The sequence below is a fragment of the Equus przewalskii genome, chromosome 32, assembly GCF_037783145.1.
Source record: "Equus przewalskii isolate Varuska chromosome 32, EquPr2, whole genome shotgun sequence".
Classification (NCBI taxonomy): domain Eukaryota; kingdom Metazoa; phylum Chordata; class Mammalia; order Perissodactyla; family Equidae; genus Equus; species Equus przewalskii.
In genome coordinates this window covers 1,607,979-1,620,943 of record NC_091862.1, presented here as the reverse complement: position 1 = coordinate 1,620,943, position 12,965 = coordinate 1,607,979, and positions in this window count along the sequence as shown.

Here is a 12,965-nt window from a genome sequence, read left to right as displayed (position 1 = left end):
AGGAGAGGCCCACAGCAGCTCAGGACACGGGAGACGAGGCTGGGCTCCTTCCAGAGCGGGAGTGTGAGTGAGAGCTGTGAAAACATAGAGCAAATTATCCGATTTCTTTGGTTTCCTAAGTAGCTACGACATCTGGAGAAGGTAAGTTGGAAATTGATTATGTGTGTCAGAAAGCTTGTTACCAGAGCAGAGAAATTGAAAAAATTAAGGTATTGGCCACAATTTGGGTAAGTAATCAAGGTTCTAATGAAGTTATACACTGCTGTTCCATCCACCGAAAAATGATTAATGATTTGTCCTATTAAGGGTCGGTGTTATGTGCCAAGTTTTATATAATAATAACAAGTACCGTTTACTGCTCTCGTGTGCCCGCGGTCTGTGTACTGTGCTGCTAATCTTCCAGGACCTGTAAGGAATATCGTCACCTGGCAGGTGGACACCAAATAATAAATTCTTAATAAATCCTCATTGAATGAATGATTGAATGGCCTATGCATGAGATGGTAGCAGAAAATGGAAGATTGTGATATAGTCCAAGCTAACTTATATGGTGTATTAGTCAGCTCTCCGGAGACACAGAACCCATAGGAGACAGGGAGAAAAGAGATTGATTTTGAAGAGGTGGCTCACACAATCACGGGCCTGGCAATCCGAGACCCAGCAAAGAGTCGATGCTGCAGCTTTAGTCCAAAGACCGTCTGGAAGGAGAATTCTCTCCTTTTGTGGCACCTCAATCTTTTTCTCTTAAGGCCTTCAACTGATTGGGTGAGACCCACCCACATTATGGAGGGTCATCTGCTTTAGTCAAAGTCTACTGACTTCAATGTTAATCACGTCTAAAAAACACCTCCAGAGAAACCTCTAGATTGATATTTAATTGAGTACTGTGGCCTAGCCAAGTGGACATGCAAAAGTAACCATCACACATGGTGTATACTGTAATGTGCACACCAATGAGGTTAGGGCCGTATAGATCCAGTTTCCCCTGGCTCACAGCCCACCATCGCCGTGGGACAGTGTGCGCCATGCGCCGCCCCTGCCACAATGAGAGGCCTGGGAGGAGGGCCTGCCTCTGCAGGAGGAGCACACCTCCCGGGGACTGAGAGCATTTACTGAGTTCAGTGCTCGCCAGACAGCACCGCACGCGCTTCCCGTGTATTTTCTTGCTTCATCTTCACGACAGCTCTCAAAGGAAGAGGTAGCTTTATGGCCATTGCCCAGAGGAGGAGCTGAACTTTAGAAGGTTCAGAGAGTTGTCGGGGCCACGATGGGGAGTGAGCAAGCTGAGCTGGAGACTTGTCTGTGTCTCAAGGGACGACCTCGGCCACTGTGACCTAACCCGGGGCCTGTGAGCGGAGGTGGCTGGGTGTTAACACCATTAACACTTCTCAGTTTGCCTAACGCTCACCTTCGCACACGATCTGTCCCTCACGTTAAGCTCATTAGTTTCACAAATATGCATGAGGTGCTTTTTCTGACTGTCCCAGACGTCCGGAGAACTCCGGCTGGTTCCCTGTAGCCCATCCTGAGAGCACGTCGGGCCTGTGCCTTCAACCACACACCCTGCTAGACCTCCTTGATGGAGTCACCTCGAGCCCCTTCACTGAGGTGTGAGCACCCCCAGTGCACCTTTCTCCCTACTTCTGCTCCCGGCTAGGATGGGACGATTAGGCTGGGGGCTTAAAGTTATAGCCACTTGAATTAGTAATGAATCAAAATTAGACCGTTCAGTTACCTCAAATATCAATTTCCATGCTTCTGTGCAGTAAATTTTTAGGATTTAAAGGAAAATGAGCGAAAAAAAATGGGTGGTTTCTCAGTTTTTCTCATTTGTGTTTAGAGAGTTTCCTCATGCTGCAGAAATGCTTGTGTATCTGAAAAATGTGCAGCATTAAAAAAAATCAAAGTAGACCAGTTTTGAAAGAGCACTGTTTTTCTCCAGGGGTCCTCTCACTGTTTCACATTCAGTTCGTCACAAAGTTGCCAAGAAGATCACACTGGATTGGCAGATCCATACAGCGACCAACATTCTTAAGATGGAAAATGTATTTATATTCTTCAATAAACAAAATGATGAGGAAATAAGGATGACATAAACATATATGTACATCTAAATAAATTTGAATGTATTTGCATAAAATAGATACATCTGTAAATACATGCAAATATATGCACATAGGTGTGAGTATAATGTTGGAAGAAATACTCTTTTATTTAAATCCTTCAAAAATAGTGTCTTCCATCAAGTTTAGAAGCCACAAGGGTCACTGTGCTTCTAAAAAGGGGCTGTACCTATTGGTGAGACGCTGCAAACCCAATGCTCGGGACCCGGAGAGTCCTGACCGGGAGCGTCCTGAATTTTCGCTACTATAGGAGAATTTGTGAATCCATGTGGATTCTAGCAGCATCCATAGAGACTGCATGGGGAAAGGCCTCGTGCCTGAACTCCCATCTCTACATCTGTAAGGGCACAAGGTTTCATTCCACAGGTGTGCAACTCTGCTCTCTGCCGGTCCAGCAGGTCCTGATGGAGGTAATGAACATTCCAGCCCCTGCTCAGGAAAAGGGCAAAAACAGTCAAGACCATCTCCTTTTTATGTAATGTCCCTGCTGTTTGTCTTTATTTTCGGAAACTTCCTTCATCTGGGCTTCTCTGTAGGGCCTCCAGAGGATTGGCCGTGTGACAGGATGAATGTGATCCTAGTGGCTGCAGACTCTGGGCCCAGGACTCACCCTCCACTGCCCACTCTCGCTGTGTCCTCGTGTTGGGTAAGTATTTGCTTTTCCCCACAAGCATTGCCTTACTCAGGAGTGCCTCATCCCCCTGAAGAGCCTGACTCTCTGTAAGTGGATTCTCACTCTTATCTGCCTGGTGGGGAAGCCTGGGTACCAGCCTGCAGGCAACTGGACCGTTCCCGGGAATGGAGTCAGTAAGACCGGAGAGAAAACCCACTGGTGCCAACGGGCTCTCTATTACCATAAACAAAACCATGCATGTGGGGACAATTTTAGAACGTCAGGAAATCATCAACACTGGATTTTTAAAGGCGATGTGTGCACTTTTAAATTCTAGAGAACCGGAGAGGCATGTCCATCACTTGCATGGCTCTTGCCAGAATCAAAAGATACTGCGTTAGCCGGGTGTGTCTTAGTTTGTAAAGAGTCTCACCTGAACAGCTTTTTAAAATTCCAGGTGTAGGGGCAATACCAAAGGATAGACGATTTCTTATCCAGGTTGTCTTAATAAACCAAAAATGTTAAGCCCAATGCTTCCCTGAGCACCAGGACCCCAGGAAGGACACAGAAACGGTTCACAAAATCGCAGAAAGTTAAGGCTTTCGTGGAGCATCTGACTGGACTCTGTCATGGGGTCCTGGAGGGTGACTAATTCCTCCCACGAGGATTCACCCGGGCCTCCCAGGCAGACGGGTCATGTTTTCAGTGTGGTCAGGACAGAAGGAAACCAGGAGCTGGGCCACTGCCCTCGGCCCCCACGCTGTGTTCTGGAAGGACACGTGTGAGCTCTCTGGCCCTCCCCATGCCTCACGGGATGCACACACGTGGCTGGTGTTCTTAAAGGACACCCTAATTTCAGTTCAGAGGCACACCCCACACAGAGTGAGCTGTTTGGGTCACTTCTCTTTAATTTCTCTGATTACAACACCATCCCGGGTCCTTTGAGAGAAGTGCTGAGTAGACTGTTCTCTGTTAGAAAGAAAATATCACAACAGATGTAAAGAGAGAGGCGAAATCAACAGGGGCGCCGAAGTGGTCGAGAGCTGAACTGGTTCTCGACTTTCTTAAACAAAAGCTCAGCTCGAACAAGGAATCGTTTTTCAGCACTTAGGGATAATGAGCAGAGGATTTTTAATGTTTTGCTTTGACTTTGTAATTTTCACAAAGTGGCTGTATCTGCTCTATATCTAATTTTCATAAAGTGGCTGTGTGAGAAAAACAGAGATATGTTTTAAATACGTTCCCCTTGCTGGTGGGAGGTCCTGGGCAGAGGTGCCCGAGGGGCCGTGCTCCACCAGCTAAGAGAAGAGAAGAGACCGGAACCAGCCTTCGGGAGCTAGTCCCAGAATTTGACTATCTGTTGATGAAAACATTGGGCTTATATTTTGGAACATCTTTATTTTTGTCATCTTGCATTTTTCCTGTAATTCATTTTTACTTTTTACTCAAGTATTGATCCGTGATGGGTTATAAATTAAAATACGTAGGGAAGCTGTTCCCTCTGCATAGCTACTTCGAGCATCGTGGGTGCAGGGTCCTGAGAAACGCTCTGTATTTAGGAGGTCACTGTTTCACGTGCTGTGAGGGGCCCACACTCCCCTCTTGAGGTCCAGCCCCTAGTATATGGTGTTTCCTTAGGAGTCCCCTTTAATGCAAGGGCTGAGAGTGGGGGATTGCCATACCCTACCTGTGCATTTTATATTTCAGAAGCATCATCTCTATGCTTGGGATGAAACTCCCAAATTTGGGATTGTTCAAAGTCCTCAGTGACATAAATAAGTAACCTAGCCTGGCTTTAGCGCCATTAACACTCAATAAAATGGCAGCTATGATTATCATGCTAACTTTCAAAAATGACCCGCTTTGATTTCAGTACTTATCTCATGGGCAAATCCGTCCATCAGCTTCCTTACCTCCGTCTTCGCTGTGTCTGTTGGGGACAACACCAGCCATTACACCGTCACAGAGTCAGTGGAGGGTGGAGGGGCATCACCCCCCCGTCATTGAGCCATCTTCCATGATTCTGTGGGATCCCAGTTTTTCAACGTGGCAAAGTAGACCACCTAGTCAGAGGGTGAGTGTGGGCAGGGCCCCATCTCAGTTCAGCAAGGATCTAATGCGAACCCCCGGGCAGATCTTTTGAAAGCTTTAGGTCTCTGTTCCCCCAAATAGGAAATGAGAGGATTAGATTTAAAATATTTCCCACTTGAGCTCTAAAGCTTGTATGATTCAAGTAGAGTGGTTCAGTTCTGATGAGGTGGTATTTATTTATTTACTTAAGTGAGGAAGATTGTGCCTGAGCTAACATCTGTCCCCATCTTCCTCTATTTTATATGTGGGACATTGACACAGAATGGCCTCATGAGCAGGGTGTACATCTGCGCCTGGGACCCGAACCTGCGAACCCCGGGCCGCTGCAGTGGAGCACACAGACTTAACCACTGCGCCACCAGGCTGGCCCTGAGACGGTGTTTACTAGAGGAAAGTTAAATTTCTCTTCACCTTGGAACTGGAGGGAAGAACAGTCTTCCATCTCCAGAGCCTCCAAGATAGGATGCACATATTTGCAAATCATCTCCTGTCTACTGCTCAGCATCTTCCAGCAAATGAAGGGGCTCGGATAGGTGTCTGTTAGCGTTTCTTCTGGGTCCTGAGAGTCTTTGAAAATTTGCATGGAACAAATGGGCAACTGCATGGCCTTCCTAGGGCCTTGGACATCCCTGGCCTGTGGACTTAGGGACAGCCTTGGTGACAAGCCCTTGTCATCCAGATTGCAATTTGAACCCCAGCCTTAGCAGAAACATTTGGATTCGATATGAAAGAGACTCGGTTATGGTGCGTTTCCAGCTCTTGTTAGTGCCTATCAAGGGGATCACACGGTCCACGCCAAGAAATGGTGGTTACCACTCTCCCCGAGGGGAGGAAAAGTGAATTGCCCACTGCAGGCCCACACGCATGGATTACACAATCAGCTGAGGAGGGTGCAAAGAGAGATATGCAATAATCGGATGGCAGGAGGGGTGTTCTGAGGAAGGCAGATAATGAGTGTCTTCAGTAAATCTTCTGTTTAAATTCACTCCTGATTGATCGTTAAAAAAAAAAAAGATTCCATTGCCTACAGCTAAGAGTCAATCTGATGGATTCATCAGAGTCCCTCCTCCCCAGTCAGGGCATCTTTCATCTCCCTGTGTTCCCAGATTTTAATAACTTGCAGATGATCCTTTCAAATGCAACAGCGTGAAGGTCAACATGTTCAAAGTTTAGAAAAGGAGGGAGTTCAGGGAGAGAAGGTAGAAATGGGGACAATTGTGATGATTGCAACCAGGGAGAGAAACGTATGTGCTGGGTTTGGAAAAAAGAGAAGGAGAGAGAGATAGAAAGAGAGAGAGACAGAGAGAGAGCGAGACTCAGAGATAGAGAACACACACACTCTCCCCCAGCTCTTCCTACCCTTTCCTTCTAAAAGTCCACTTCACGAAAAGAATGCCCTTCCACGTCGGGTACGGAGGCAGTGTGACTTCTCCAAGGCTGAAACAGCCAGGATTTTGGGGACAGCTCTGGACTGGCATTTATTAGGAAACTAGAATTGTTATTGGTGTGTTTTTCGACCAAGTCATTCTCAAAAAGAGGTGCCTCTATCGGGTGGGACCTTCTGCATCACTGTTGGTGCCTGGGGGTCATTATAGGACCACCAAGTGGGGACTCAGTGAGGGGGTGTTGTTTAAACAGAAAGGCTTGAGCCGTCCTGGCGTCCCCCTCAGCCACAGGTCCATCGTGACGAGGAACATCTCTACTGCCTGCATCCCTCTCCCTCCCGTCCGTTGTGTGGGGTCTTTGTGAAGGTAAACGCGCGGTGCCGTGTGGTCGCCTGTGATTTCCACTTGACATTAGGGCAGTAGTCTTCAAATTACCTCTCAGAGGTGGTCCCATCTGTCTTTCCTCTTCTAACTGTGCCTATGGTGTCTTTGTCATTCTCACATTTTTAACTTTGATGGGGCCAAATTTTTTTCATCATAGGTTCTACTCTTTGTAACATATTTCACAACATTCTTGAATGTAGAGCTGATAACATACTTTCTTTTGTTAAGTTTTAAGTTCTGCTTTTCTACGTTTATAGGTCTCTAAATTACAGATAACACAGGGAACCGTGAGGACAGAAGAAATTAAACTGAATAGACATTACTATGGAATGAGCATAGATGGAGTAATGTGTGACTACGTGCACACAGTTACAGCTGCTGTGTCCCCAGACGCATGCATGCACAGCTCCACTATGATGGGCTCATAAGGTACCAAAGCCTGCATACAAAGGGATTGGTTTTGACTTCTAAGATTATCCTTGAAGATCTTTTAAATACATTTAAAATTCAATTGTTCTTTAATCAGCAACAGTCGAGCGTCGGCACCCGGCGAGGGACCTGAGATTGGATCAAAGCAAGGTCTCGTGGACCCATCCTCCTGCAGCAGCTTTCCAGCCAGGAGTTCACGGTGCAAATGAGGGATTCTCCAGCAGTCAGGTGGGTGGCAGAAGGACCTGGCGGGCCTGGGGCCAGGAAGGGGGCCTCGTCTCACTGAGAAAGTAACAGTTGAGCAGAGGCTTGACAGAGGGGAGGAGGAAGCTGTGCAGACTCTGGGCAAAATCTCCTGTATTCATAACTTGCATAAATGCCCGATGGAGCGAGTGAACCCCACTTCATGGAGAAACCCAAGAAGCTGAGTGCCATGTAGCCGGGCCTGAATTGGTCTGACCCCGATCTCTACCCATGTCTTATGGTGGCCACCCACGTCTACAGTTTCTGAACGTTTTTGTGGTTGTTGAGGATGTATCTTGACTGCTCCTCCTAAGTTCATACATGTCTATTGTATCGGCTCAGTTAGAACCTGTCTATGAATTTCCAGCCTGGAGGAGCCATGCTACATATTCATATATGCACGATCTGTGTGATGGTCCCTCCTCACACAGGTGTGTCTCAATGATGGTCCCCCATTACGTGTATTTGTCTCTATGATGGTCGCTCCTCACACACGTGGGTCTTTATGACGGTTCCTCTTGGGTATTTCATGGGGAATACATCAGCCAAGTTACCCAGTAAGGGTTTGCTGCCTTGGCAACTCTACTAGATGCAGAGGAGAGTGTAGAAAAACATTCAACTCAGGGATTTTGCCCTCAATGAGCTTATCATTAGACTCATAGCAAGTCCTATAATTCAGTGCATGTGACAGCAGTGATGTGCAGGTTGGATAGTCTCAAGGAACTCAGAAGACAGGAATTACCACTGGAGGCTTGCCACGCTTGGGCGAAATCTGGGCTGGGTATTAACCGGTGGGGAGGGTTGGGCAGATGCCCAGAGGAACAGTTGGGAGGTAGAGAAGGGATGGCACAGGCCTGAATGCTGCAAAGGTGAGGGCTTGGTCTTTGCGTGGGGCTCTGAGAATAGCTCAATTAAGGCAGAGGTTTAGGAGAAGTTATATGCGCATGAGTAGGATAGGGTAAAGTTATAGAGTCTATAGAAGCAGACAGATGGGTTTAGATGTAAGGAGGCAGTGAATCATTAAAGTCTCATAGAGGAGTGATATGTTGAAAGGTAATGTTCAAGACCATCGTGTCCTCTCACTACAGGATGGTTTTAAAAAGGGAAGAACAACGTCTGCAAGGTGAGCACACAGACTGCTTCCTGCAGGTAATCTGAATGTGAGATGGTGGAGGCCCTGGGATGGCAGTGACAGGGGTGGGCAGAGAGATATCTCAAAAGGGAAGTTGACTGTCTTGAAGACGGATTGTCAGGAATGATGAATAGAGAATGAATCAGAGATGCTTTGGGGGCTCGAGATTGGGTCCTCCTATAGGACATGGTATCGCTGAGGCGGGAAGGGATCAGTGGCTGGGTAGGATGATGACAAATTACATTTCAATATTCGGCACTGTGAGGTGGCAGAATTCACATTCTCTAGCTTCTAGCTTCCTCTGCACAACTCAGAGAAATATGAGAGCCTTGTAATGGGACAGGTGTAAGAAGACACCAAAAAAGGCCCATTTCCTGATGTGTTTAGGAAACGTCTGGCATATGGAGGGCTCCTCGTTACCCTTTGCTTGGCTTCTGTAGCAAGAGAAGTCGCTTCCAGTTCTCCTCCAACAGGTAGAGAGCCGGGAGGGCGTCGCTCCACCCTTACAGCAAGAGAAAGCTGAACAAACTGAAAATTGATGACTTTTCATGGACCCCTCAGAGAACTGAGGTTGCAGGGGAAACCACCACCCCGAATCTGGAGAGACAGACCGGAAAATCCAGAGAATCACAGCCAAGTTCAGCTGCCTGGAGGAGGAGTCACTGGAACCATAGACTGGCAAGAAAATTTAAGTGGTAATTTTAACAAATTCTCTGGAGGCTGAGTGTGGGTGGGCGTGTGTGAGAATGAGAGACTCCCAGGGCTGCGGTCACAGGTGAACCCCACAATTTTCTGGGTTTCATCCTCAGGTTTTATCCATCAGCTTCTTAAGGCAAAAAAAAAAAAAAAAAAAATAAGAAAAATTCCTTCATGTCTCTGGCAGGAGGAGGTAAAACTAAGCATTTTGAAATATACTGTTCTGGGCTGAATTGTGTCCCCCCGGCAAATTCATATGTTGGAGTCCTAACCCCTAGCACCTCAGGATGTGACTATAATTGGAGATAGGATCTTTACAGAGGTGTTTAAGCTAAAATGAGGTCATTAGGGTGGGCCCCAATCCAGTCTGACTCACCTCCCAATAAGAAGAGGAGATTAAGACACAGAGGTGCACAGTGGGATGACCATGTGAGGACACAGGGACAAGACGGCCGTCTCCAGACCAGGAGAGAGGCCTCAGGAGGAACCAGCCCTGCCCAGTCCTGGATCGCGGACTTCTGCTCTCCAGAACTGTGAGAAAATAAATAGCTATCGTTTAAGCCCCCTAGTCTATGGTGTTTTTCATATTAGGCCAAGCAAACTCTTGCATCCACCCAGAGCTTTCTACAAAAAAAAGGTAACCCTCGAGGGACAAAGACTTACCAGAGCCTTACCTAACTTAGGGGAAAGAAATTACCCAATACCACCCTCCTCTTGTCTTCCTGTCTCACCCAAGGTGGTGAAGAAAAAGCCAAGAGACACCTGTGAAGGTCACAGCTCAGGGCACAGATCCACTAAAGAAAAGAGATTTACTCACCTGATTGCAGATGATTAAGTTACCACCACGTGGACAGGGCATAGTTAGTGACATGGATTACAGCTGGAAGAGCTGCAGTGTGTAGATTCGATTGAAGGAGCTCTTGGAGAACCTAGAAATAACAGCAAGGATACTGGAGGATACTGGAGCCTCTGAAAGCACAGATACAGCAAACACTAAACACAGCCCAGCGCCTCACCAAATTAACATAAAAACTCGCACGAAAGGCCTATTTACCTTGGTTCTTATTTTCTAATACATCGTGTCCAGCTTTTAACAAAAAATCTCAAGGCGGGATAAGTGGTGAGAAAAACACAGCATGAAGAGACCAAGCCAGTGTCAGAACCAGACTTAGGTATGACACAGATTCTGGAATTATCAGATAGGGAGTTTAAAATGACTATGATTACTATGTCATGGGCTCTACTGGAAAAACTGGGCGGCATGGAAGCACAGGTGGGTGATGTCAGCAGAGAGCGAGAAACTCCAAGAAAGTATCAAAATGAAAGCTGGAAATCAGAAACCCTGTGAGAGAAATGATGAATGCCTTTGACTGGTAGACTGGACACAGCCAAGGAAAGAATCAATAAGCGTGAAGATGTGTCAACAAAACGCCCCAAACTGAAAAGCAAAGAGAAAAAAGCATGAAACTAAAAAAAACCCAGAACAGATTATGCAAGCAGTGTAGGACAATTACAAAAGGGTGACACACGAATGAGAATAACAGAAGGAGAGAGTAGAGCAGAATATTTGAAATAGTTATAGCTGAGAATTTCCCAAACTTAATGATAGACATCAAACCACAAATCCAGAAAGTTCAAAAAACACCAAGTGGGACCAATACTAAAAACACTATACCTTGGCATATCACATTCAAAGTGCAGGAAACCAAAAATGAAGAGGAAATCTTTAAAAAATCTGAAGAAAACACCCTCTAATGTATAAAGGAGCAAGGATGGATGAAAATTACATGAAGGTTCTCATCAGAACCATGCAAGCAAGAAGAGAGGAGAGTGAACGATGTAAAATATTTACAGAAAAGAAAAACACCAGAGCCGGTGACTTATTCTTCAAAAGTGAAGGAGAAATAAAGACTTTTTTCAGAGAAACCTGGGGGAACTCATGGCCAGGACGCCTGCCCTGCAAGAAATGTTAAAAGAAATTTTTCAGAAAGAAGGAAAATGATATAGATCAGAACTCAGATCTACGTAAAGAGAGGAAGAGCTTTGAAGAAGGGGTGAGGGGAGGTGAAATAAAATATTTTATTTTCCTTATCTAACGCAAACAATTAGTTCAAAGTAATAATAGTAACAATTTATGGGTTGATTATAGCATATGGATGAGCAAAATGAATGACAGCAACGTTATCAGGGATGGGAGGGAGGAGGAGGGAACTCTGTTCGAAAGACCTGTACTACCCGTGAAGTGGTAAGTGGTATTTGAAATATATATTGCACACTTTAGCACAAGCATAAAAACGTTTTTTAGAGAAGTATAATTGTTATGCTAAGATAGGAAAGAAAAGGAAATCATATAAACTGCTCAATTAAAACCAGAGAAGGCAGAAAAAGAAAAAAAAAAAGAAAGAAAGAACAAGTGTAATGACTAGAAAACAGTTATAAATGGTAGATATTAATTCAACATATGAAAAATCATTAAGTATATCAATGGTCTAAATACACCAATTCAAAGATAAAGACTGTCTGATTGAATAGTCATAATAATAAAAGACCCAACTACAAGAAACTCACTTTAAATATATATAAAGACACAGATAAATTAAAAGTAAAGGGATGGAGAGAGATAGACCACACTAACACGGGTCAAAAGGAAGCTGGAGGGCTGGCCCGGTGGTGCAGTGGTTAAGTACACACTTTCTGCTTGGGCAGCCCGGGGCTTCAGCAGTTCAAATCCCAGGTGCAGAGATGGCACCGCTTGGCACACCATGCTGTGGCAGATGTCCACATATAAAGTGGAGGAAGATGGACATGGATGTTAGCTCAGGGCCAGTCTTCCTCAGCAAAAAGAGGAGGATTGGTAGCAGTTAGCTCAGGGCTAATCTTCCTGAAGAAAAAAGGAAGCTGGAGTAGCTACATTAATTCCAGACAAAGCAGACTTTAGAACAAGTAAAATGAGCAGCATAAACAGTATGATGAATAATACTGTAAGGGGAAAGGAAAGAAGTGATTTTATTCAGTGGCTCTGCTGAATTCTAGCAGTCATCAACAACCCAATAAAGTGAGTTGGAAAATGCAGAAAAAAGAAAGTTTGTTTTCCTAAGAACCCAAGGGCACTGTTTGACCAGGAGCTCTTAATTCCAATTTCTTTAGCACAACCACTAGAAACAAAACGTTTTTCTGCCTTTCGGTCTACCTACGGAGAGGTGAAGAGAAAGAAACTCTCCTCCCTCACAGTGGCCAAGCTTCCCAGGTCTGCCCTGCTGTTATCACTTGAAGTTCTGTGTTCCAGGAATTTCTCAGTCCCAGGTAGAGCGGGACAGTGGGTCATCCTCAGTGGGACTCTCCATGCGAGAGAGGTGCCAGTGCTGGTGGCTTGAGAAGTAGTGGGTCCACGTTTTCCTTACTTTCACTGTCTTCCTCATTGATATTTATCCACCCCGTTACCCCTTTCCCCATCTCTGGTATCCTGGCACCTACTACGCGTCAGGAACCATGCCAGGCGCCAGGGACAGAAGCTGAGTGCTGATCTGGACTCTCACGGTCGCAAGCCTTCCTTCTGGAATCTTTTTCCTTTTTTAAAATTTATGAGAAGGGACCAAATATTTGGCACTGTTCCCAGAGCAATCTGAGTCAGGAAATACTAAAACCTCTATTTCTAGGATCTCTTAGTTTCTACCTACAGTGGTCTTTGCACTTCAAAACCATCGCCTTCCCAGCTGCTGGTCAGTTAATTACTCCGCCAGGCGGTCAGGTGTTGCATGGATCGAGCAGAAACTTCACCGTCGGGCCTTCCAGACATTCTCGCCTACCGACTAGGCGAGGCATAACATTTTCACGAAAACGCACCTTACAAAAAATGCTGGATTTGTCTG